Here is a 22,681-nt window from a genome sequence, read left to right as displayed (position 1 = left end):
TCCACTCATTTGGGCAAGCTCAATAACCTCCGAACAAATATCGGTGCCTAAAAATGGAGGAAAGTTTTTTGAAAGTGCACACGATAGGAGGCACCGGAGTTTACTTTCGGGATTTTCCTTACCTATGACTAGCAGATACACAGAACTGGAAGAAGTTGCTTCGTAAACTTCGTAAACTTCGCAATTTTTATCCAGAATATTAGCAATAATTGTTAATTAGCAAAACATTAGCATTTATTACAATATTATTACAAATGTGACGAGAAGGTTCAAGAGAAATGTTTTTCTAAATATGCTGCTAGTATGGGATCCTAATGGAGCGCGTGCAGAATTGATGAGCTAGATTTGTAAAACATTAATATGATGAACTGAGCAGCGTATGAAGATTATAAGAGGAACTAGGTTGAACATTATTCGCGGAGTAAAATTACAGATTAAATCTCTAACGTAAATTGGAAGCGGGTCTCTTTTGCGATGATGTTGAAAATGTTTTATTAGCCCCATCGTTCTATGGTAGGAGAGATCATGCCATTAACACTTAGAGGGATTAAATGAAAAACGGATAGATTTAAATTGTCATTCTTCTCACGAACAATAAGGGGTCAGGATCAAAAAGTATCAGATTACGCTAGAGGGAAAAGTGTTTTTATTTTTCTTTCTAGGTAATCTAGTACGTTTTCACCTCATATAGTCTTAGTTGTCGTCGTCTTGTAATTAACAGATCGTCTCGAATTTTCTCGGGGGCGTAGCTCAAATGGTAGAGCGCTCACTTAGCATGCGAGAGGTACCGGGATCGATACCCGGCGCCTCCAAGTTTTTTATATTTATATATATATTTTTTTAATTGTATATTTTTTGCAGGTTCCCCTTACCTTTCCCCATCCATTTGAAAAACCCTAACCCCCTCATCCCTTACCCTTTCCTCCTGGTGCTGCACCCCCTGCCACACACCTTTTTGGTGGCTTGCAGGGTATTGATGTAGATGTATTTTAAGAAAAGTGTCAGATACGAAGCACGTTCAACTTGTAGAAACCACTTAGATATCCTAGTGCATGTACCTGCAGTTATCATGATCTATGTATATTAGTTGAATTATTTTACATATATATTGTAACTAAAAATTAAGAACAACTTACTTTTCGTTTTTGCATGTTTGATTTTGCATCATTTAATCACCATCTACCATACAAAAAAATGACCTACATTGGTTTTGATTATAAATTCGTTGTAATTTCAGTTCTTTATATGTGTTTATATTTAAAGACCGCAAAACTCTTGTATAATTTTAGTCCCGCTAGATGCGTTTGAAAACATCATGTCTCCCTAATTGATTACAACACATATTTTGGAATTTGTACTCTACATTCGGAATGGGCAACATATGCGACGGAGGGATTGAATACTGCCCTGGTTGATGGGTAATCCAGGGTTTATGGGTAATAACAACGTGTGCCGCTAGTAACCGAGTATTGCTTAATGAATTTCGTTGCAATGAATTTATTATTCCATTCGTGCCACAGGGATGACATTCAACATTAATGATTCCTGTCTTAAAATATACGTATGTTCCCTTATATTTATCGATTGCTATGCTAAACGCAGCAAAGCCTTTCATAGGAATAAAAGTACTCGGGGACATGAGAATGATTTTCGGAAAAATAAATTAGTTTTAAATTAGTAATCTGCTATAGAAAAAAGTGATAGAAGGTGCTGAAGTTATTCATATGCATTATTTTTGTTTAAAATGAGACCACCTGGTGAGGGAGTGCCCCTCTTTTATTCCTTATCCATAATTTCGCATTTTTCTTCCGCAGCTTCCACTCCAAATGCAATTAAACACCAGTGGGTATTTCCTCTCGACACTGGAGCACTTGGGCCGTGATCATGCTGGTGCCGGGAGAAACTGGCGGTGAACGGGTGAAATGGTTCCATTGGGATAAGAGAGCGTCCATTCTCTTGGGCACCATTTCGTCCCATTCGGCTACCGAATAACCGATGACCCGTTTCCTCTGGTAACAGTCGGGTTGTCGAGGGAGCGGGTACCCAAGTGAATGACGGTTTACGGGCGTTACTTTATGGAAGGACAACTAGTTCCACCAGTAACGGCATCATCAGGTACAACAATGACTCTTTCCGACCAGTTCCGCTGGGATATATATGCCTATTACCATTTTGGGGCGAGTGGAGGGAGGGAGAGGGTAGGGGTACGAAAGGTGGGCGGAGGAGGAGTTTGGTGGTCTTTGTGAGAAGAAGGCGATGTGGGATGGATGGACAGTCAATGGGATGTCAAGAAGGGAGGGTTTCTTAATATCCAAGGTATAATGCTTTCGGAGAATTTCCTCTAACCGTTCCGATGCGTCAAGTCTATGACCTTTGTGTTCCTCGTTTTGCGGTATGAAGGCAATAAACGCTGCAGGAGTTTTCCTGCAACATTTGCCTTGCAAAAAAGATCTTTTTCGAAAGAATGTTTATGTATGCTACGACAATGCTCCTTCAACATTAATGAATATATATATATATATATATATATATATATATATATATATATATATATATATATATATATATATATATGTGTGTGTGTGTGTGTGTGTGTAAGGAAAGGAAAGGTCAAGGAAATTTTTTGCACTTGTGATATGCTCAATTCCGCCTTTCCTACCTCTCCGGCGTTTGCCTTTTAAATGTATTCCTATTCCTTTTTCTTAGATTTATATCTATGTGAATGAATATATATATATATATATATATATATATATATATATTCATTTTATTATCATTATATACATACATATATATATATAATATTATATGTGTGCATGTGTATATATATGTATACACACACACATACACACATATGTGTATGAGAAGTCCAATGAAAAATCTGACAAGAAGAAGGGATAACCTCTTATCGGGCACATTTTATGACACAATGACCCAAAATGAAGACTCGTGGTGGGAAAAGTGAAAGGGAATGAGAGATTCCGACAGTCCGGCCAAAATTCTTTAAGAAGTTTTTTGAAACACTTTCTGAACCAAAAGCCATTGTCGAACAGCTTATCCAAAATGAGACGTAATCAGGCAGCGGGAACACCAATGAAACTTATTTCAAGGTGGCGATCAGAACTTTTGAAAATTTTGTAGAATTTTCCATTCATCTGTGAATAATTTTTGACTCATTAAGTGTTTTTGATTGAATATAAATTTTGAGGTCGAACACAACTCAAGTTTTCTTAACTGAGTTCCTATATTTTTATCCAAGGGAATATTTTTATTTGTCTGAGTTATCCAAGGATATTTATGGTTTTTTAGACTATTTTTTCTCAGTTTACTTTTTAGACAAAACTTATCTCATAGCATGCTTCTGCTTTGATGTGTCCTTCATATCTGCTTGGTGGATAACTCGCTCAAAGATAAAATCCCTGAATTCGAACGTGGGCATTGCGTTAACTCTGCGTCCTCTAGGGAACATAACGACGAACGAATACTTGCTTATCAGTAGTTCCCCGGCCACCAGGGACTTTCAGCCAGAAAGCATTAAAATGGAAAAGGGAGAAGATAAAATATCGTGGTTGGTTGCATAAATATCTTGGGGGACGGAGTCAACCCGCCGTCCATATCAAAGGCAAATCTAGAACCTTCCTGAAGGGAGTTGTGGGGCAGGGGAGGGGGAAGGGACCACAATTAAGGGACCTCTAGTGCCACGATTGGAGATATTTTTATGCTGATCCCAAAAAATGTGTCGTAATTAATACTAAACCCTATTTTTTTTAATGTTCGGCCATAGAAATCGCTTTCGAAATAACTTTCAGTCTAGTGGCAACAGGGTCCATTCAAGGGTAACATTTGTATACTCGAAACGGAGAGAACGTGCAAAAAGTGTCTCTCTACCCAGGATCATTCCATAATCCTTTGGACTCAAATAGCTCACACTACATTTGCCGAAGCAAAAAACATTTCAACTTGAAAAAAATTTTGTGCCAGCGAATAAAATCGAGTTCAAAGCCTTAAGCATTTCAATTTTTGTAAAGTGCTATCCAAAAGTGCTATATATTTCTATAGCAGGCTGTTAACCAAAAATTATGTTAAGAAAAGAAGAGTTTAACGATTTGGCGGAAGTCGATGATGACAGGTACCCTGAGTTAAAATATAAAGAAAAGGCTGGTGACAACTTTTACGAGTATATATATTTACTTGTTTATGGAAAATACATTTTTATGACTTCAGAAGTTGGTTAATTTTAGGCGAGGATATGAGCGTGGATTGGAATATTTGACGCATGGGTGTGGAGAAGAGTGGAAAAAATAATATGGACGGGAAGGAAACCAAACGATTAAGTTCTAGGCTTGGTGGAAGAAAGAGTGATGGCTGTTGGGGTAAAAAATAGAGAAGTCAGGACAAATAGATTCAAGAGATACCGAGAAGCAATGGGATGTTGAAGATTGTGATACTGGGGAGAGCGCTGGGAGTGCGGGTTAGGGCTAGGGAAAGAATAGGCATTTTGGACGGAGTTAAGGGAGGTAGGAAGCATGAAGAGCAAAATGATGTATTATTGTAACATCCAGTATGGGATTTCAGGATATTTTTGTGTCGTGATAGTTATCACTTACACCTACAGTAGTGTCAGGGTTCATCACAATCCTATCCTACGCTAATCCAGTAGACTTCTGCTAAGAATAAAGTAACGTTGAGAGGAGCCGTAAATAATCTAAGATGGGCCAAGTACCCTAAAGATCACACTTACTCGCCTACCCAGGAATAATTATGCACCGAGCGTCAACATTTTCGAGAGGTACGAGAACTTGAGCGCAAACCCGGTGGTTTGGACCGCATATCTCGCACAACGTCACCACAGGCGACTCGCACACCTCATCCGACACCTACTCCCCATTTTATTTATTTATTATTTTTTTTAAAGGAGTCGTCGCTCCACGGTGTCTACGATATCGATTCCCAGCGACGGGTGCGCGGGAACTTGAAGCGCCTTCCGCCAGGGCTATAGGATTCCCTCTCGTGACACGTGGCGCTCTCTCGCGGGCGGCGGCTTAACTTAGTCCGCATACGAGCGCATTACGAAATGAGGATCGTGGAGGTGGAATTGGGGGGGGGGGGGGGGGAAAGGGAGATGCACGGTCGTGGACCTCATTTAATTTCTCTAAAATGGAATACGCTCCGTGGATTGCGCGCACGGCATTATCGCCTTCACCGTGATGACAGAACGTGAGAATCGCAGGTCGCGTTGCGATTTATTGGAAATAATGAATGCACTGGGATCAGCCGAAAACTAATTCGTGCAATACTTTATATTCATCATCTCCGCTACTTTGCATCGTGCACTATTTCCGTTGGCCTTAGTGCGCGAACATACAAACTACTTCGGCGTGGTCTGGCGGGGAAGGTGAATCGATTTATCACGTTCATTCCCGGAAAGCCTGCAAAAGTGGAGGCAGGCAGACAGTCTACCAGCAGGTAACATTAACGTTGGAAGGGATATTGTAACAAAACCTATTTCAGTTGTGTCGCCCGATTCCCTAAAAAGAAAGGCAAAAAACTGAATGCAACCACTCAGAATCAGAATTTTTGGTCTAATATTTCATAGGTAATTACCGCAGTTTTACACGGTTTGAAGGCGCTATAATGGTTTTAGAATGTGGATTCATATGGAGTAGTGTGTAGCACAACACGAAAACGGAAACTAAAACCAACAATGACCGTTAGGAATTAATAGAGAAAGGATTGAAATGTGCTCACGAGATGGATAAAGAGGTAAAAGTTGGAGATTAGAAGCAGCAATATACTCTGCGGCTGAAGACGACCTCTTGAATACAGGAGAAAATGATGAGCCATAAAATGCGCCAAACTCGAAAGGCCATCTTGGCATCGAATGATTTTTACTCTGCTCTTCTTCTTATATCATATATTAGCCTCCTCGCCCTTAAATCATATTTTCCCATTAAAAATCCAATTACTTTTGCAACAGCCGCAGAGTCAACAAGAATTTCCGTTCCTGCGTTCGATTCGGAAATGAGTATTTATATTTAATGGGTAATCATAAAAGAAAATGTGCGATATTATTTTAATTTGATATAATTTCGAGGATGTTTTATGAATTTGATTGAGAGCGATATTGTTATAATCTGTCAGCTTATAAGTTGAGTTTATGACAGTCTAAGGACGAATGAATTTGATGACGTGTACCTTCTACGAATATGCGATTGTATTGTTCCCTCTCGCTCAGGTGTGCTCTTGCGTGTTTGAATTTCAGGAGTAAAGAATGTACTCAAATCACTTCTGCTCACCGTGACACACAAAGTTCAAACGGCAACGACAAATGACGTGCCAACGGCAACTGCCAGCTTTCTCCGAAGCAGCTGTTTCATCCTCACCCCAGGGGGAGATTATTTTTTCTGTGGTTTTTTTTTCCAGTCACGGGTGACAAAGAGGGACCAAACATCAATGGTAACAGAGTGAGCTGCCGGATGAGACCCTGGGTTTAGACACTACCCAGGGCTCATCAGGTGTCACTCATAAACCACGCGGTACTTTTTAGGGGATGAGGGAATGGGTCGACGGATCGTCACGTCGTGTCGCATTCGGCGGAGCAAGGGCGTGGTTTTAGGATCAAGTCACGTAAGTACTTCTTTGCCAACGGCGAAGATTAGTGTATCCAATGAATCGCAGATCACTTCACGTCACTGAAAAGAAAACAGTAATAATTCATTTCCAACAATTAGGTCAAATCGAACTTCCATTTTGGGCGTACTGCCTAGCTTGGAGAGGTGATACGAACATTCCACGGTTTAATAAATCATGACAATCAATAATATCTTCGTAATAAAAACAAATCGAGGTAAAAAGTATACTAATAATTCATTACAAATTCTCTTACGCCTGTGTCCAATTTAATTTCTGACATTCACCGATCATATTCGTGTATAGTAGTCTACTTACTGGTTCTCTTCCTTCGCCGTCCTTGATTACCCGACCTTCTGCCTTCCATCACTTGCTTCAACAAATCTAGTGCTGCCCTTATTTTCTGGGGAATGGCAATTGAGGTGGCATCCTCTTTCCCTATAGTATACGCCCGGCACTATCCAGCAAAAACACGATGTCCCAAATTCAGCTCAAGCAGCGAAACCTGATCTATTCCTCTTGCTCAAATGTCATATAAATTGCCCTTATCGATTTGACTAGAAAATTTCGTACAGCTTGGTCATGCGGGTGCCCAGATAAGTAACGGATTTGAGCCCTACACACTTTGAGAAGAAGCCCGGATCTTTACTCAGGCATCAGGTCGATGATGTATATTGTGGCACATACTAGATGATTTTTGCGTTACTCTCCGTTACCTCAGAGTATTCCGATGGAGAAGCTATCTATTGGATGTTTTTATGAGTGGCATATTTATGGATGACGTATTTTACAAATCAAAACATCTCATAGTCGGTGACCTAGACTTCACCCGTTATCCGTTATAAAATTCAATTTTGGAGCTCTAGAAAATAATCTGGGCTGCATAGTAGACCAGTTAAGTGGAGCGCTCAGCTACGAAGCGCGGGGTGATGGAGAACTCGGCTAAAATTCCAAACGGTTTGATTTTCTGCGTTAATCTCACGATGAAGCCTTGAGCAACCAACACTGGAAGAGGATTTGCATTAAAAATGTAAAGTTCACATGTTGTCGGACTTACTTCTAGGACGAAGTAAACTCTGGCCTCATAGACACGAATCTTCTCGTGAAGTACGTAATGTCATGGTGAGCATATTCTCTCGAAAATTAACGGTATCGAGCGTCACTTGGTGAAGATACTTCATGCCAAACACACACGACACTTAATTGGTTTTTCGCTGTGATTTAAATTTTCAAGACCCGAGTTTCGTTGCGACGAAAAATCGTCGGATCCTGATAGTGTTGCGTCGTAACGAAACCCGGGTCGTACAAAATTAAACCCACCGTAGAAAGCCAAGTGAGTGTTGTGCTTAATTTAATATTCTCTTGAGCTTGCAGCATAAAGAAACGGCATCACATTCCTACCCATAAAACATTACGACTCGCTGTAAAATTGTCGGAAAGATTACCAATTTTGGTGAATTATGATCGGACAAGACGATGGGTCAAATAAAATATGTCCAGTCATTGTTAAAGTGGCAGTTGTGTTAAGCAGTTTTTCTAGGAAGTTTGAAATTTTTCTTAAAATACTTTTCGAAGTTTGGAAAACTGTTTCCCAGTTTCAAGCAAGAGAGCAGTAAGAGCCCACTCAAAATCAAGTTTTCAACTTCTTTGGGTCGAGGTGGTACATGCACACTTGAAAATAATATTTTTCGAAGTATATAATATATGTAAAGTTTGTAGTATGCTTGTGTGTGCGTATATATATATATATATATATGTATAAAAAAGTAGATATAAATTTTTTATATATATATGTATATATATATATATATATATATATATATATATATATATATATATATATATATATATAGATACATATAACGTATTGCCTCGATCTAAAGAATAAGAAAACTTGGTTCTATACCTGTATGCATATATACGAGTATATATGTATGATTTTATGTATATGTTGTGTATACATTATTTGTTACAGTGAAATGATTGTATAATTGACTGTATAAATCTTATTTATTTTGGAGTGGACGACTCTTGTCCAGCTTAAATCTGCACGGATGAAAATTTGAACTGTCGGATCACCTCTTATGCATGTAACAGAAGCATATCAAAATACTTCGGGTTGGCCGGTCGCAAAATTCAGAAAGCTATTATTCTCACAATGGAAACAGTTTCCAAACTCTTTTTCCCGTCAAAGGTATGTTAGATTTGGCCCGTCTTAGAATTTCATCTTTAGAGTAGGCAGCACCATTCTCCTGGATGCATTCGGAAACTCCAAGTCAAAGACTCCGATCAAAGCATTCGTGAGTTCCCAAAGCTTTCGCCGCAAAAAGATGTATATTGCAACACCTCCCCTAAGAATAAAATGGTGTTGATGCCAGGTCAACCGCATGCACACGACAATCCACACGATTGCAGCGGTACCATTCGGAATTCTTTCACTCACACGTGTCGGAAGGGCCTCGAGAATGTCTCTCGTCGATTGGAAATGAAAAGAAACGTGCGGTTTTGTTGGAGCGGTAGGTGGTGGTGAAGAGTTGGCTGAGAACACTTACTGACCTTCCCACTCCAGCATATATAGTATATACTCTACGAAAAGTACCGTTCAATGTTACCCAATATTCCATCAGAAGGCGCTGTACATATATTGTACATAACTTTAAAATGTTGTTATTATAATAATTTGTGCACTTAGGAAGTGCCTCGATTCATGTGGATTAGTTTAAAACTTGATTTTGAGATTGTTCTTACCGCCCTCCTGGTTTAAAATGGCCAATTGTTTTCCTAACTGCGCAAAGCTGTTATATGGGGAAACTACGAACTTCCTACCAGAGCTGAATAACACATTTACCACTTCAACAGTCGCTAACTATAGACGAAGACATTTCTGATACTTTCTCAGCATATGGTATTAGTGAAACCTTCTCGGGTTAATTCTTCCATCGCCGTTGACGTTTCGATAAAGAATTCTCTCGTCCTCTTCAGGGTAATGTCGCCACGTCATACCTACTCTCTCCCTTCTCCCTTAGAGTAGACGAGTGGGTCGTTCATCAAAACGTTGGAGGATATGGAGGGCTTAATCCGATAGATAACCCACAAAGATCTCACTAAGTATAGATGAGTTGATGAGTCCATCGTCTTGTACGTTCGTAATTCTTCAGAAATAACAATTTTTCCGTAATTTTAAAAAGAATAATAATGTGATACTTTTTCTGTATATTGAAAGTGTAAGAGAATATACTCACCGACACAATATTCCATCGAAAGGAGGTTTGTGAACATGAGGCCAGTGTTCACTTACTTGTAATCAATCCCACGATATGTGAACCTCTCACTTCCAGGGTATGGGAACCAATTCCTCTCTCCGTGTCGCTTAAGGGTTCATAATAAGGCCTCCAGGGAAAATCCCTTGCGGCTCTCATACTTACAACTGAACTGCAAACTCGTTTCTTGAATCTGCAAACTCTAAGTTTTTTTAAAAAATGTCCGATCTTCCTAGTAAAGTTGCCAAAAATTTTTCCGCGGAACGTTTATCTAATAGAAAGTCAGGTAGAATACACGTTTATTCTACTGACCTCGGGCTAGCTGGCGAGCGGGTAAGCAAAAGGATTCCAAAATTTTTGGAGTATGGAGGCAAATTATGATAGTTTCAACTCTTTGCGGTCCGTGGAGAAGGAGCGTTTGCGAGGGGACAACAACGCTAGCATGCTAATATCTCGCTTGAACGCCATTTGCCTTCCGCAATGTCAAATATGGCACTTCAATATTTGTCCACTATTCACGATGGCACGTTCTATTTCCTTTGACTTGATATTTTTCATTTTAAAAGAGCTTTTGATCATTTGTGCTCCCAAGCAGCGTACACATTCAAATGGAAAGACTCCAAACAATGGTGTGACTGTTTTCCCATCAAAACGTGCAAATGTCATTATTAATTAAGAAGACAAATAGGAACGTTTACATATTCACAGAATCAAATCCGTTATCACGAAATCATACTTTGATGTCTATTATAATCACTATTATTAAATAATTGCATAAACTCATGAATGAACTACATTCATCTGAATTAGTGAGGATAGGTTGACAGGACATCCCCTCTCTATTTCCCTCTCGATCCCCATTACGTCAAACCTTCCTTTTGCAACCTGTACTACTCTCCAGTTATGCTCCACATGAAAAATGTGTCAAAAGAATTTTCCTCTCTCCTTATGCCCTATTTACATTACTGTCGTGTGAAATAAAGTAAAAACCTAACGTTCGTTCACTGTCTTTTGCTTACCATCGTGACTCAGCGCTGCCCTCCAAAATTAGATAGTCATTAACAAAAAGTAGAACAATAATTCTATTTAAAAAAGGTATCAAAGTGCAGTTGAATGACTGAAAACTTGAAAAAAATCCGATTTTAATAGAATGAGCGTATATTTTCAACTTCCAGAACAACACAGTGTAAAAATACGGCCATTGTTGAAATTACATTTTGACAAAAATTTCAATACAGCCGTGGAGTTTTCACGAATCTTCAGGATTCGAATGTCGGAGGGTGACACGTGATTCTTACGATCTCACCCCGTCTGCCCACGACGTTTCCGCCCATTGATTAGTGAGAATTTCACCCGAGCCGCCTCGACCCTGGACCTGGGAGACAGCTGCCTCCCGAACTGGTGACTGCGCCACATTGCGCCGGGCGACTTCGGGGCAGCCGGGAAAATGCGACGACCCTGGAGTGAGGAAAGGGGTATTATTTTTTTTTGGCGAGAATCGTGCCCTGATTGCGCTGCAGACGGGAAATGATGTGTGCGTATGAGGACGACGCGGAGGGTAATGGACGCTAATGGGATTGGAGAGGAGACGACGGTGCTGTGTCGATTGCGGGACCGGGGACGTAGGGGAAGGGGGCGAGGATTGAGCGAGGTGAAAGGGTTCTTTTATTCGGGGAGGGAGGAGGGTAGGGGGGGAGGGGAGATTTAGGAAGAGGTTGGTGGGGAGGGAAGGTGAAGAAAGGGAGGGTGGATGGAGGAGGCAGTGAACGGAGTTCCACAAAAGAACGGGATGGGGGGTGTGGGGAGGGTTCTGGAGGAAGGGGGGTGGAAAGGAGGAGAAGGTCCGTGCCGCGGAGGGGGTGTAGAAGGCACGGGATGGGACTCTGAGGACATTCAACGGACTGGGCGAAAGAAATGACAGGAAAACAGGGCGAGGGAGGGAGAGATGGGGAGGGAGAGGAGGGGCGGGGAGGGGAGAGAAGAAAGGAGTTGATGGAGGAAGGGGCGATAAAAATTAAAAAAAAAAAAGATTGGAGCAACAACATTTATTTTCCGCCCTCTTTAGCTGAAAGCGCGCGCGGGTGCGAATGAAGGGTTGAGGGCTAAAGTGGATCAAACCCACAGAATCGAAAAAAAAAAAAATAATCCATACGAATAAAAATTGGTCCCGCATTTAAAACGGGAGGTTCTCGGATCCATTTGGACATCAGATTTTAAATAATGCTTCGTCTGTGATAAATCGAACCGGGGGGGGGGGCGACATTTTAGGCGACACGTGTGTTTTTTTTAGCTCGGACTCGTGCGAAATAGTATTAACCTTTTTTGGAGAAACGATTTTCGGTTATGTTTTTAGGTTACTCTGGTCCACTTTAGTTCCGGTCCGCTTGCTTGTTTGCGAACGGTGGTCGTCGTAGATATAATTTAATACAAGGTCGATTTTAACTTCACGGGAGGGGAGGTGAGAAATGGGAGGCAAATCCCCGGAAAAAAATCCTCTTGTTTTCCCAAACGTTTATATTCGTTAGAAAGGGTAATTACGACAAATTTGAATCCAGTTTGGTTTTAATTTAATGGAAAAATTACTCTACACTTTTTATGCATCCCTCTCTCTCTCTCGACCTCCCTTCTAACTCAACTCTGGGCACTGGGAAGAGTTGAGAACTCCTCGTCAAGCTGCGGAATTTCACAAAAAACTTTTCATTCGAGAAAGTTTGGGAGCACTGACGAGTTTCCCATCCTTTCGAATAACCCTCTTGAAATTTAATGCTTGACAACTTAAAAACCGTTCTTCCGGAGGAAAGTTAAAATGAAAATCTGAAGTGGTTGAAAGAATTTGTTTTGTCTGTTTTATTTGTAGCTAACACAATTCCCCATGCATGGTCGAGACAAAATTGATTCAATAATCTTGGTCAAAGAGGAACTAGAAAAATGTTTTTCAACTATGAGTAATGGCTTTTAATTAAATCTACGAAAGTGTCTTTGGGTTCAAATTGAAATCAGCATTTTCATGCTTCATTTTATCTACATGACGAATATTACGTGTTCAACTCGTCGACAGTCGTCTTTACTCACAAAATGTCAATATTCTCAAGATTATTATAAGGTAATCTAGCGGTGAAGGTAGGTTTTTGGATGGACACAACTGCCAAGGGAATATTTTGTGACTCCTAACAAAACACAAAATCCAGTATCCTACTCTATTTCAGACCCCTCTTCATCTCTGAGTACTTTCTTCCTCCCTTCATCCCGTCCAACATCCCTATCCTGTTCCTACCCTTTCCTCATTTGCCTTACATTCTCCCCTCTATCACAGTCTTCAACATCCCACGACCGATCAAAGATATAAATATCAATTTTACACCGAAAAGTGAACTTTACATCTGTAATCCCGAATGTTCACCAGGTAAATTGGTGTTGGAGAAAATGCAATCAAGATTTCATATGCATATTTAAGCATAAAAATAATAATTATGAAAATGATGGATACGCGACCAAGTTTATCGATTCTAGATTCTAATTTCTAATTTCAACTACATGACTCGAATGCGCAATTTTTCACGTCAACCACGAACATCCATGTCCTCTAGTTTGGACATCCAGAACCTTCATCCCGTTATCGCTCTAGATTTTAATTGGACAGAAACAGGCAGGCGGTTACAAAAACAGGAGGAATGGGAGGATTCACTGTGGTCACGCTTCCGGAAAGGTTTCGCATTTGAACTTGGTATGAAAAGTTTCACATTTGAATTTGATAGTCTAATCGACGAAGGAGGGGGAGGGGGATTTCAATCAAATGGAATAAATGTGAATTTTACAATGTTTCCATATGAAACGCATCATCAGCATCAACGGCTGGAAGACTGGTTTTGATAGGCGAGGGCAGAGAGCTCACGAATTACGGCCTCGCGGCGCGTGAAAAATCGTATTCTCGGAATGGGGGTCAGCTCGTTTCCCTGAGCGATTTTCACCATGCACGGTGTCTCCAAGAATGATCCAGTTTACAGAAACTCACACAATCCGTTAGTTAGGTGAAGTTTTGATAATCATCATCAGTATTTGAATCAGGAATTCTCATGGTAACCGCATGCCATGTCTACCATTATTAATGGGAAATGAATATCAGTCATTAGCCGTTTCCAACGTGTAAATTAGTTTAATCCACTTCTTCAATTCATTCCCTACTTGGCCAATTATTCATTGCTCCGATAAACTTTACTTTCACCTTTATCTTTATCTTCTTCATTTAGTTATTCATTGATGTAGCACGTTAGCTCTTTCATTTCTCATTCATTCGTCAGGATATTTAAGAGTCAGTCCAGCAACTTTCAATAAATATTTTTGTTAGAACTAGCAGAAAATGGCTTAACGGAATAATTAAAAATACACCAATCATATTGTAAACAAGTCAAATTTATAGATTAATGGTATAAATATTTAACAAAGAATGATTCAAACTAAATCAATGTATATATATGTGTGTATATATATATTATATATATATATATATATATATATATATATATATATATATATATATATATATATATATATATATACACATAAACACTTTCAAACACGAAATCCCGCCAAACGGTGAACAAATACTCATTCACATAGAAATAGATTTAAGGAAAAGGGATAGGAACACATATAAAGGACGAACATAGTAGAAGTGGGGAAGGCGGAATCAGGCAAATCACAAGTGTAATATTTTTCCGAGACCGGGACTTGAACTCCAGATCTTTCCACTTGCCGGGCGGCCCAAACAAATACCTCTATCTATCTATATGTAATGTGTAATGTATACGGTGATAACAGTTATTTAAATTATTTTGACATTTTTATCTTGATGCCCGAGGATTTGAGCATGCCTCTGGATGAATACTTAAGTAAAACGAATATAAGGGAAGAGGTTTGTCTTTTCTAACTAGTGTCTTCAACCGATTTCGTCCAAACTCTTCGTCGATATATTCATTGGTTATTCACCATTGAGTCTTCATCATAATCCCACAAAGATACGTGTCAATTGTATCCCGCATTCTATTCTGGCTTCATTGCCCATTTCTTCCTTCCGTGGATTTAATGACAAATACGATGGTTTCAAGAAGCCCATCGATATTATTCTTGTCTTTTCATCGTATGCTTTTCTCAAACTTTGCGTCCGATAGAATATCTACTTTGCCGGAGTCATTTAACTAAAAGTCAATAACTTTAACTTTTTATGTCACAAATTTTTCAATTTTAGTTCCTCCTCTCCGTAGGCATTTCAGTAATTTTTTTAAGGACGCAGAGGTGAGTGGGGGGGATCTGCCACAAGAATTCAACTTTTGAGCCGATGAAATGAAAGTACAGAAATGAAAGCTGAAATTCTCGTAAGCGACCACCCTCAAGTCCAAGAAATTCGGGGAGGGGAGGAGAAATGACACAGGCGGCATAAAGCTATATTTAATAAAGTCGCCATGATTATTGGGGAAAGAAGCCTCGGTCTCCGGACAATGGGAAACCGTATAATGGCCATGGAAGGGACACAAAAGGCTTTGGGCTCACACACACACACACACCTCCTTGAATAGCAATCTCATCGATTAGCGTCCTTCAGCTGATCCCGTCTCGAAGGGATTTTATTGGTCGAAACGCTTGAGTGGTTCGAAAATTCGATTGGCTAAAATAAAAAGAAAAAGAACAGATTTGCACGATGTCCGTTGGATATCATTATAACTGCTGAATCTGAATCATCTACGAGTTGTGTCCGAAAAATATCCGACCTGCGTTTTTAATTATTTTTTTTGATTGTGAGGGAATTTGCTTCAAGAGGTCAGACGGTCAACAAAGAACATTGCGTTGAAGTTCTGAAAAGATTGCGTGATGCCGTGAGAAGAAAACGACCGCGTCCTTGGTCAATGAGTGACTGGCTTCTTCACCACGATAACGCGCCATATCTCAAATCGGGTGTATTTCGATATTTCACCGCGGAAAGTCACCTCTCCTCATTTTTCTATATCTAACGACCGAGGTGACAGACTCTAAAAAAGAACCTACTATGACCACCCGATTTCTTCCACTAATTTTCCTATTTTTGGAAGGCATATTATACATTTGTCCCACGCTCGAGTTCATTATGATAGAATGAATACCCGAAAAAGACGGCTACATATTCCACCCTTGCCTTTTACCACTCACTTGATTGAGTCTACTTATAAATCCGCTGACGAAATCCTCTAGCTGTTTCTCCCTCATTTTGAGGATACTTCAACTGAACATGTTCACCTAGATCTAATAATGATATGCGGACGGGGTGTCAATAGTTTTTTCAAAGTCACCTATTGTTTCTGTTATTATGACCTTATATATATGATGATAAAACACGGCGGGGTTTATTTTTAAAACCACAGGAACGACAGAGACAAGGCAGGCGGTTGAAAGTTATCAAGGGGAAGGTGATAAGGAGTTATGGGTCGTGCCTTTGGCTCCAGGCGAAGGCCCGCAGCAATCGGCGACAGGAGTCTTCCCCTTTTCCCGGAGGTCTCTGAGGTATCCAGGGCGGCGAAAGGTCTCCGTGAAGGTGGAGTTTCCAGCCGAAGCCAAGAGTTTCCAAATACTAATACAGAGAACCCATTCCTCCTGACTCTGGATCCTTTTGGAGGGCCATTCCGTCCGCAATGGATTCCTTCACCTTGCTTCATTAGCATCGCGAGTTCAGGAGAACCGGCGGCTCTTACTGGAGTGGGAAGAAGAAAACCTTTGCGCTTCCGATGGCCACGCAAACCAGTATGCTAGCTGATCAAAAATGGACATTGATTATTGGGCCATTATACCTAGTAGCGCACCTATTCCAGACACCTTTAAAAATTTACATTTCTTGGAGATGGCCGCTAATTTTCCGGAGGTCATTTTGGATCCATTGCGGATATAATGTATACTCAATATGTGATTAGAGTTCATAGACATTTTTCTCATTGAAAATTCAATCATGAACGTTTGGTTATTTCTTGTTTTATATTAAATATCTCGTCAGGTAAGTGAAGAAGGGATGTCGGACGGAAGGAAGGGCAGATGAATGGATGCGGATTTGAAGAACAGTTTATAGCAATGCGCCTTGTCAGGTTTTGTCTCGTTAATCGAGGTTAAGTAATAGAAAAGTGTGCAGTGTGATTTCATTCAAAACCTAACTACAACGATTATCATCATGATGACGGTCGTGTCGTCGATACATCAAAACTACACAGTCCTTTCTTTGTGTTTCTGTGTTTAAGTGTCATAATCGATGTTTTTATATATTTGTGCGTCGCCACAGGCCGACACACAAATGTCACGTTTTTCATGTTTGACTGTGTGTGTATCTATATACACACACACAGTCAATCATGAAAAACTCATTATTAGGCGAAACATTATTCATTCACATGGAAATAGATAGTTTAGTTAGTGTCTGGCAAGTGGAACGATTCGTGGTTCAAGTCTCGGTCGAGGAAATTTTTTCCACTTGTGATCTGCTCGATTCCACCGTCCCCACCTCTCCCATGTTTGTCTTATATATATATATATATATATATATATATATATATATATATATATATATATATAGTAGTATATATATATAATAGTATATATATTATATATAGGTATATATATATATTTATATATGTATATATAATATATAGGTATATATATATATATATATATATATATATATATATATATATATATATATAAAATGCTTGATAAGAAAAAATCATACCGATAGCGGTCAAGCCATTCCATATCCTAATCCAAAATAAGGCGGACAATATCATTCCATTCTTTCCCATCCAATGCTAATTCTTCTTGCATCCTGATAGCTGTTCTTTCGCTCCCTCCTCTTTATTTGGTCTGCATATTTGCCCCTTTGTTTTCCTCGTCGCGTTTTCACTTCTATTACGCTCATAAAAAATCCATTATCTCAAAATATGCTCGGCCCATATGGTTCCTCTTTACCCGTAAAATTCTCCATATGGTTTTTCCCTCTTCTGTATACTTCCTCGTTTCTGTTTATCTGCCTATGTGATCTGCGGTATCTGCTTACTGCACCAGGTTTCGAAAACTCTTTCCATCTCTGATCTGGGTATTTACTAGTATCTGAGTCTGTGATAATGGAGTGCTACAATTCACTCGTGAATCTGCACGTATTTTGTTCTTTGTTTCCAATCGCATATAAATTGAGTAGGAGAGCTGTCTTAATCACTAAAATCTTTTCGGCTCCAGTTATTCTGCACTTAGAATTGAATGAAAAGACCATTCACGAATAGCTATAAAAATGGTTTTAAACTGTAAAAGTGCCGAGAGAATGCTGTGAACGCGAGATCCACGGTCCTGAGGTCAAACTCGGGCGGAAATCTCAGAAAATTAGGTAAATACCCTAAATCCAGCGCTATTTTCTCTCTCATTTCCTAATGATTTCTCTAATTTCCTATTAAGGGCTGCATTGTTAAAGAAATAAATAAATGACAGGTATCAATTCTAATCCTTTTAGAGAAAAGAAATAAGTTTGTCTGCATTCATTTTCAAACTGTTCTCATTTCTCTTTCCTCCGACGAACGTCAGTTAATTCCTCAGAGGTTGATTTAATCGTATAACGAGTAAGAATGCTAGATACACACATTTTACTCAGAACAACACGGATATTTAGGAAAATAACAAACTGAATCGGCGTTGATTAGAAAGAAGACACATTTCAATGAATAAGGATGTAAATTCTATCCTCACTGGCAGAGTCAGATACAATTTAATGCAATAAGTAAGAATGGATTTCAATAATGTTCAAAAGCACTCTCAAAATTGTAGATAACGCCCCAATAATAGTTGGAGATAATTTTGGATTATAGTTTAAAACTGTAATGCAGTTTTTAAGTAGGTAAAAATTGGATAAATATATGACAAGGAGTTATATGAAAGAGGAGAGAGCCTAATGGATTCCCGTGCCTGTAAATTTTCTGCTTTTTTAAAATAACTAACGACAAGAATACGCGTGGAAGATGCTTGAAGACGTAAAATAATGTCGAATTGGCTAAATTCCTCTTGAGTGGAGAAATATGAATCAAGTCAAGGACTACAAAAGCTTTGTGGGGGTGGATATCAGTAATGACAGCTTTTTATTAGAAACGGAATGCAAAGTAAAATTTAAGAAGCAAAAGGGAACGTTAAAGTGCCAATGGCAGCTAAAAAGACTAAAAAAAGAAGTTGAGCAATGGAATGCTTTCCAGTGAAAACTAATGGAATCAAGAGGAAATCGGGGAATCAAAAAGCGTAACAAAAATTGCAAGAGATATGAAGAGTGATATGTTGGAATCCGTGAAACAAAATGCAGGCCGGTGAAAACCTGCGAAAAGATAACCCTGAATCACAGGCTAAGTTATTGCCGTTATGAAAGAGAGAGGAAAGTGCAAAAATTCAAGAGTTGAGGATTGAAAAAATCGTTACAAAAATTTGAAAAAAAAGAAATGAACCAAAATACCGGAGAAGGTAGACAAAAATAAATGACGAAGCTGATTGAGGGCGTGCGAAAAATTTTGTTCGAGGAGAAGTTAAATCAGCTTACAGTGCTGATGGACATCATTTAAATAAACGCAGAGCCAACTTTAGTATCATTCGACATCCGGTGGTGAGGAAATTATCCCTGGAGATGAAGATAAAGCGAGCACATGGAAAGAGGACGTATTAGGAGCATCTTTATGATGGAAACTACGAGAACTGTGTGGAAGAATACTGGAAGAAGGGTTTACTGTATGATGCCACGCCCTTAAGGCTGAAGTGGACGTTGTAAAGAAGATTTTCCGGGCAAAAAAGCACCAAGGATCAACGAAACACACAAGGAAATGGCAATCAATTCCAGAAAGAGATTTTGACGCAGCTCTATAGTCTAGTGTTTGATATTTATATGAAAAGAGAAATGCCGATTGACGTTAAGACCATTATATTCGTTGAATTCTATGGTCTCGGGCTCAACTTTGTGGAGGTTCATGTTCGTTTAAATGAAAATACTTTGTAACTTCCACGCAATTTTTATTCGTACTACCGGTTTCAACGCTTCGGCGTTATCATCAGGTACCTGATGATAACGCCGAAGATAACGCCGAAGCGTGATGACCTGATGATAACGCCAAAGCGTTGAAACCGGTAGTGCGAATAAAAATTGTGTGGAAGTTACAAAGTATTTTCATTTAAACGATTATATTTGTTCTCATGACAAAAAAGAGGAAAACAAAATATAAGGAAAACTATTGAGCCTCGCATGTGTATAACTCGTACATGGATTATGACAATTTATAATGGCGCCCTACTTTTAACGTCCCTGAGCTGGTCCATTTTGTAAATTTTCACTCCACCTTTCACCGTCTAGTCAATATATCCTTAGTGTACTTGGAATAGATCTGTGCTCACTTGGTTTATTTAACCAGCAAGTGTGATTTGACGGAATTTTAACTTGACGACAGTCTTCATTCAAAGATTTAACTATTTACGTTCGATTTCTGCGACTGCTTCATATTCTTGGAGATAAAATTTACTGTTTGCCTTTTCGTAAAGAAACTGATTTCACACCGGAATACTACATTAAACCCTTCTTCAACTCCACATACTCCCTGCCTCGCTTCATTCTGTCCAACGTTCCTATTCTTTTCATTCGCCCTAAATCTTCTTCCTAACATTCTCCTCTCTATTGTGAATCTTCATCATCTTCAAACTCCATTGTCACTCTTAAAGCCCTTCATCCATTTTTTCCACCTTCATTTTAACTCCCGTAAAAAAGTCCTCTCCTTCCTGACCGATGTACGACGATTTGTCCTCGTATGAAGATAAATGTGAGCGGCCAATTTTATTTCAGGGGCTATAGAACGATCCTTATTTTGTTGAAATACACGGTACATAATAATGATTTACATTACAATGCAACCATTTCAAAGCGGGAAAAATCATTCGTCTTGACCAGGATTCAAACCCGGATCCCTTGATGTCCGGTCGAGTGATTTAGACAGTTAAGCCGATTTTTACAGTCTGAAAATGCTGCATTGTAATTCACATTCAGCGAAAGACTCCGTTAAAAGTTACTGTTTCAGTTTCTTGGAATGGTTTACATTTTTGCCACGATTTTTGCAAATTTCTAAAATTATCCTTTTTAAATATTTAAGACCTTTTACTTCAACATATAGAATTTTCCACAAAATAAAGGATAAATAAATGTATATGGAAAAACTCAAGAAAATAGATCTCCACCTACACGGCATGCATATGCACAACTGATACGATGGTGATTTTTTCCGTCCAAAGAGATGATGTACAGACACTGTACCATGTTTCACGATGATATTAATAACTATTCTATAATCAGACAGTAAATTTGAAGCAAATATATAAAATGACAAATGAAAATATTTGGACTCATAAATTCATATTAATTATTTTTCCCCTTGAACAAAAATGGAAAAAGATGCTAAAATGAAAATGATTTTGTTTGACATTTGAAATAAACAAGCACATTGTCGTTAAACGCTGCGTTGTTTCGCTGCGGCCTCCCGAATAGATAATGGGGGTAACGTAATTTCCAGGTACCCCACGGCGGCGCTAAGATCGCGTGGGCGTTATATTGGTTTCCAATCGATTCATGCGCCACGATGCCGTCACGTATTCCCCGCTACTTGTGTACGTAAACATAATTTGAGTGCGTGCAGAGAATGTATTGTGCATCACAGAACCTATGCATCTTCAAATTTCCGAAAGGTCACTTTCTGTATACATGCGACGCGAATAATAACCCACGCAGGAATACTTGATATGTACCTACATGCTTGCTGTTATTGATGTCTTTGCAGTGAAAGTTTTAATCTTAAAACACAACTACTAAACATTCAGCCTGTGAATAATCATTTAAAAAGTGCTTCAGTTAATATTTGACAATCAATGAAATGGATGCTTCTCTAGAAGAAGAGAAGGGGAGAGGCATGATATTTGAAGATGAGTTTAAAAGTTTAAGGGTCTGTCTAAAATGTATCGCGAATTTTGAATTTCTGCGGGTTACGTATATTTGATTTTTTGTAACGATATGTATGGTACTTATGTCTCTCCCTCATGACGAAAACTTTGGCCATTTTGAATATTCCGTTATTTTTGACAGCTGTTTTGCTGGGCCGGGTTTTGTTTGGCTTTAATAAATGTGGAACTCCAATAGCCGTAAACAGTTTACCTTTCTAAACAAAGTAAAAATGAAATTAGTTGGCTAGCGCCACAAGTCAAGAAGGGGTAAAAGGTAAAAAAGGAGAGGATAAGAAAGGTGAATACGAATACGCGTATTTCGGCCACAAAGTAGCCCTCTTCAGCGTACTGAAGGGTAATCGTCACTACCCTTCGACTTGTGTTGTAGTGACGATTACCCTTCAGTACGCTGAAGAGGGCTACTTTGTGGCCGAAATACGCGTATTCGTATTCACCTTTCTTATCCTCTCCTTTTTTTACCTTTTACCCCTGCTTGACTTGTGGCGCTAGCCAACTAATTTCATTTTTACTTTGTTTAGAAAGGTAAACTGTTTACGGCTATTGGAGTTTCACATTTATTAAATATTACTAGCCGTAAGAGCTCATTTCTATCAATATTTTTTTTGGCTTGTCTTCGATTTTTGCCTTTTCCAAAAATTGATCAAAGGATCTGTATCAAATTTTGTGTGAAAAACGAAGTTAAGTGCGCGGATGCATTCTGAATGTTGACTGTGGCATATTGAGAAGCTACCTTGGACCGAAGCAACGTTTGTCGGTGGTACAAAATG

The 22,681-nt window shown here is 39.2% G+C and overlaps 1 non-coding gene across 1 annotated transcript; it reads left to right on the top strand.

The window, feature by feature from the left end:
- The first annotated feature begins 739 nt into the window (after window positions 1-739).
- Window positions 740-812, top strand: TRNAA-AGC (transfer RNA alanine (anticodon AGC)). The gene has a single exon. It is a non-coding gene; the product is annotated as a tRNA-Ala (tRNA).
- Window positions 813-22,681: the final 21,869 nt, after the last annotated feature.

The sequence above is a fragment of the Hetaerina americana genome, unplaced genomic scaffold (assembly GCF_022747635.1).
Source record: "Hetaerina americana unplaced genomic scaffold, ioHetAmer1.1.p SCAF_4, whole genome shotgun sequence".
Lineage (NCBI taxonomy): Eukaryota > Metazoa > Arthropoda > Insecta > Odonata > Calopterygidae > Hetaerina > Hetaerina americana.
This window is presented reverse-complemented; position numbering and strand designations above follow the sequence as displayed.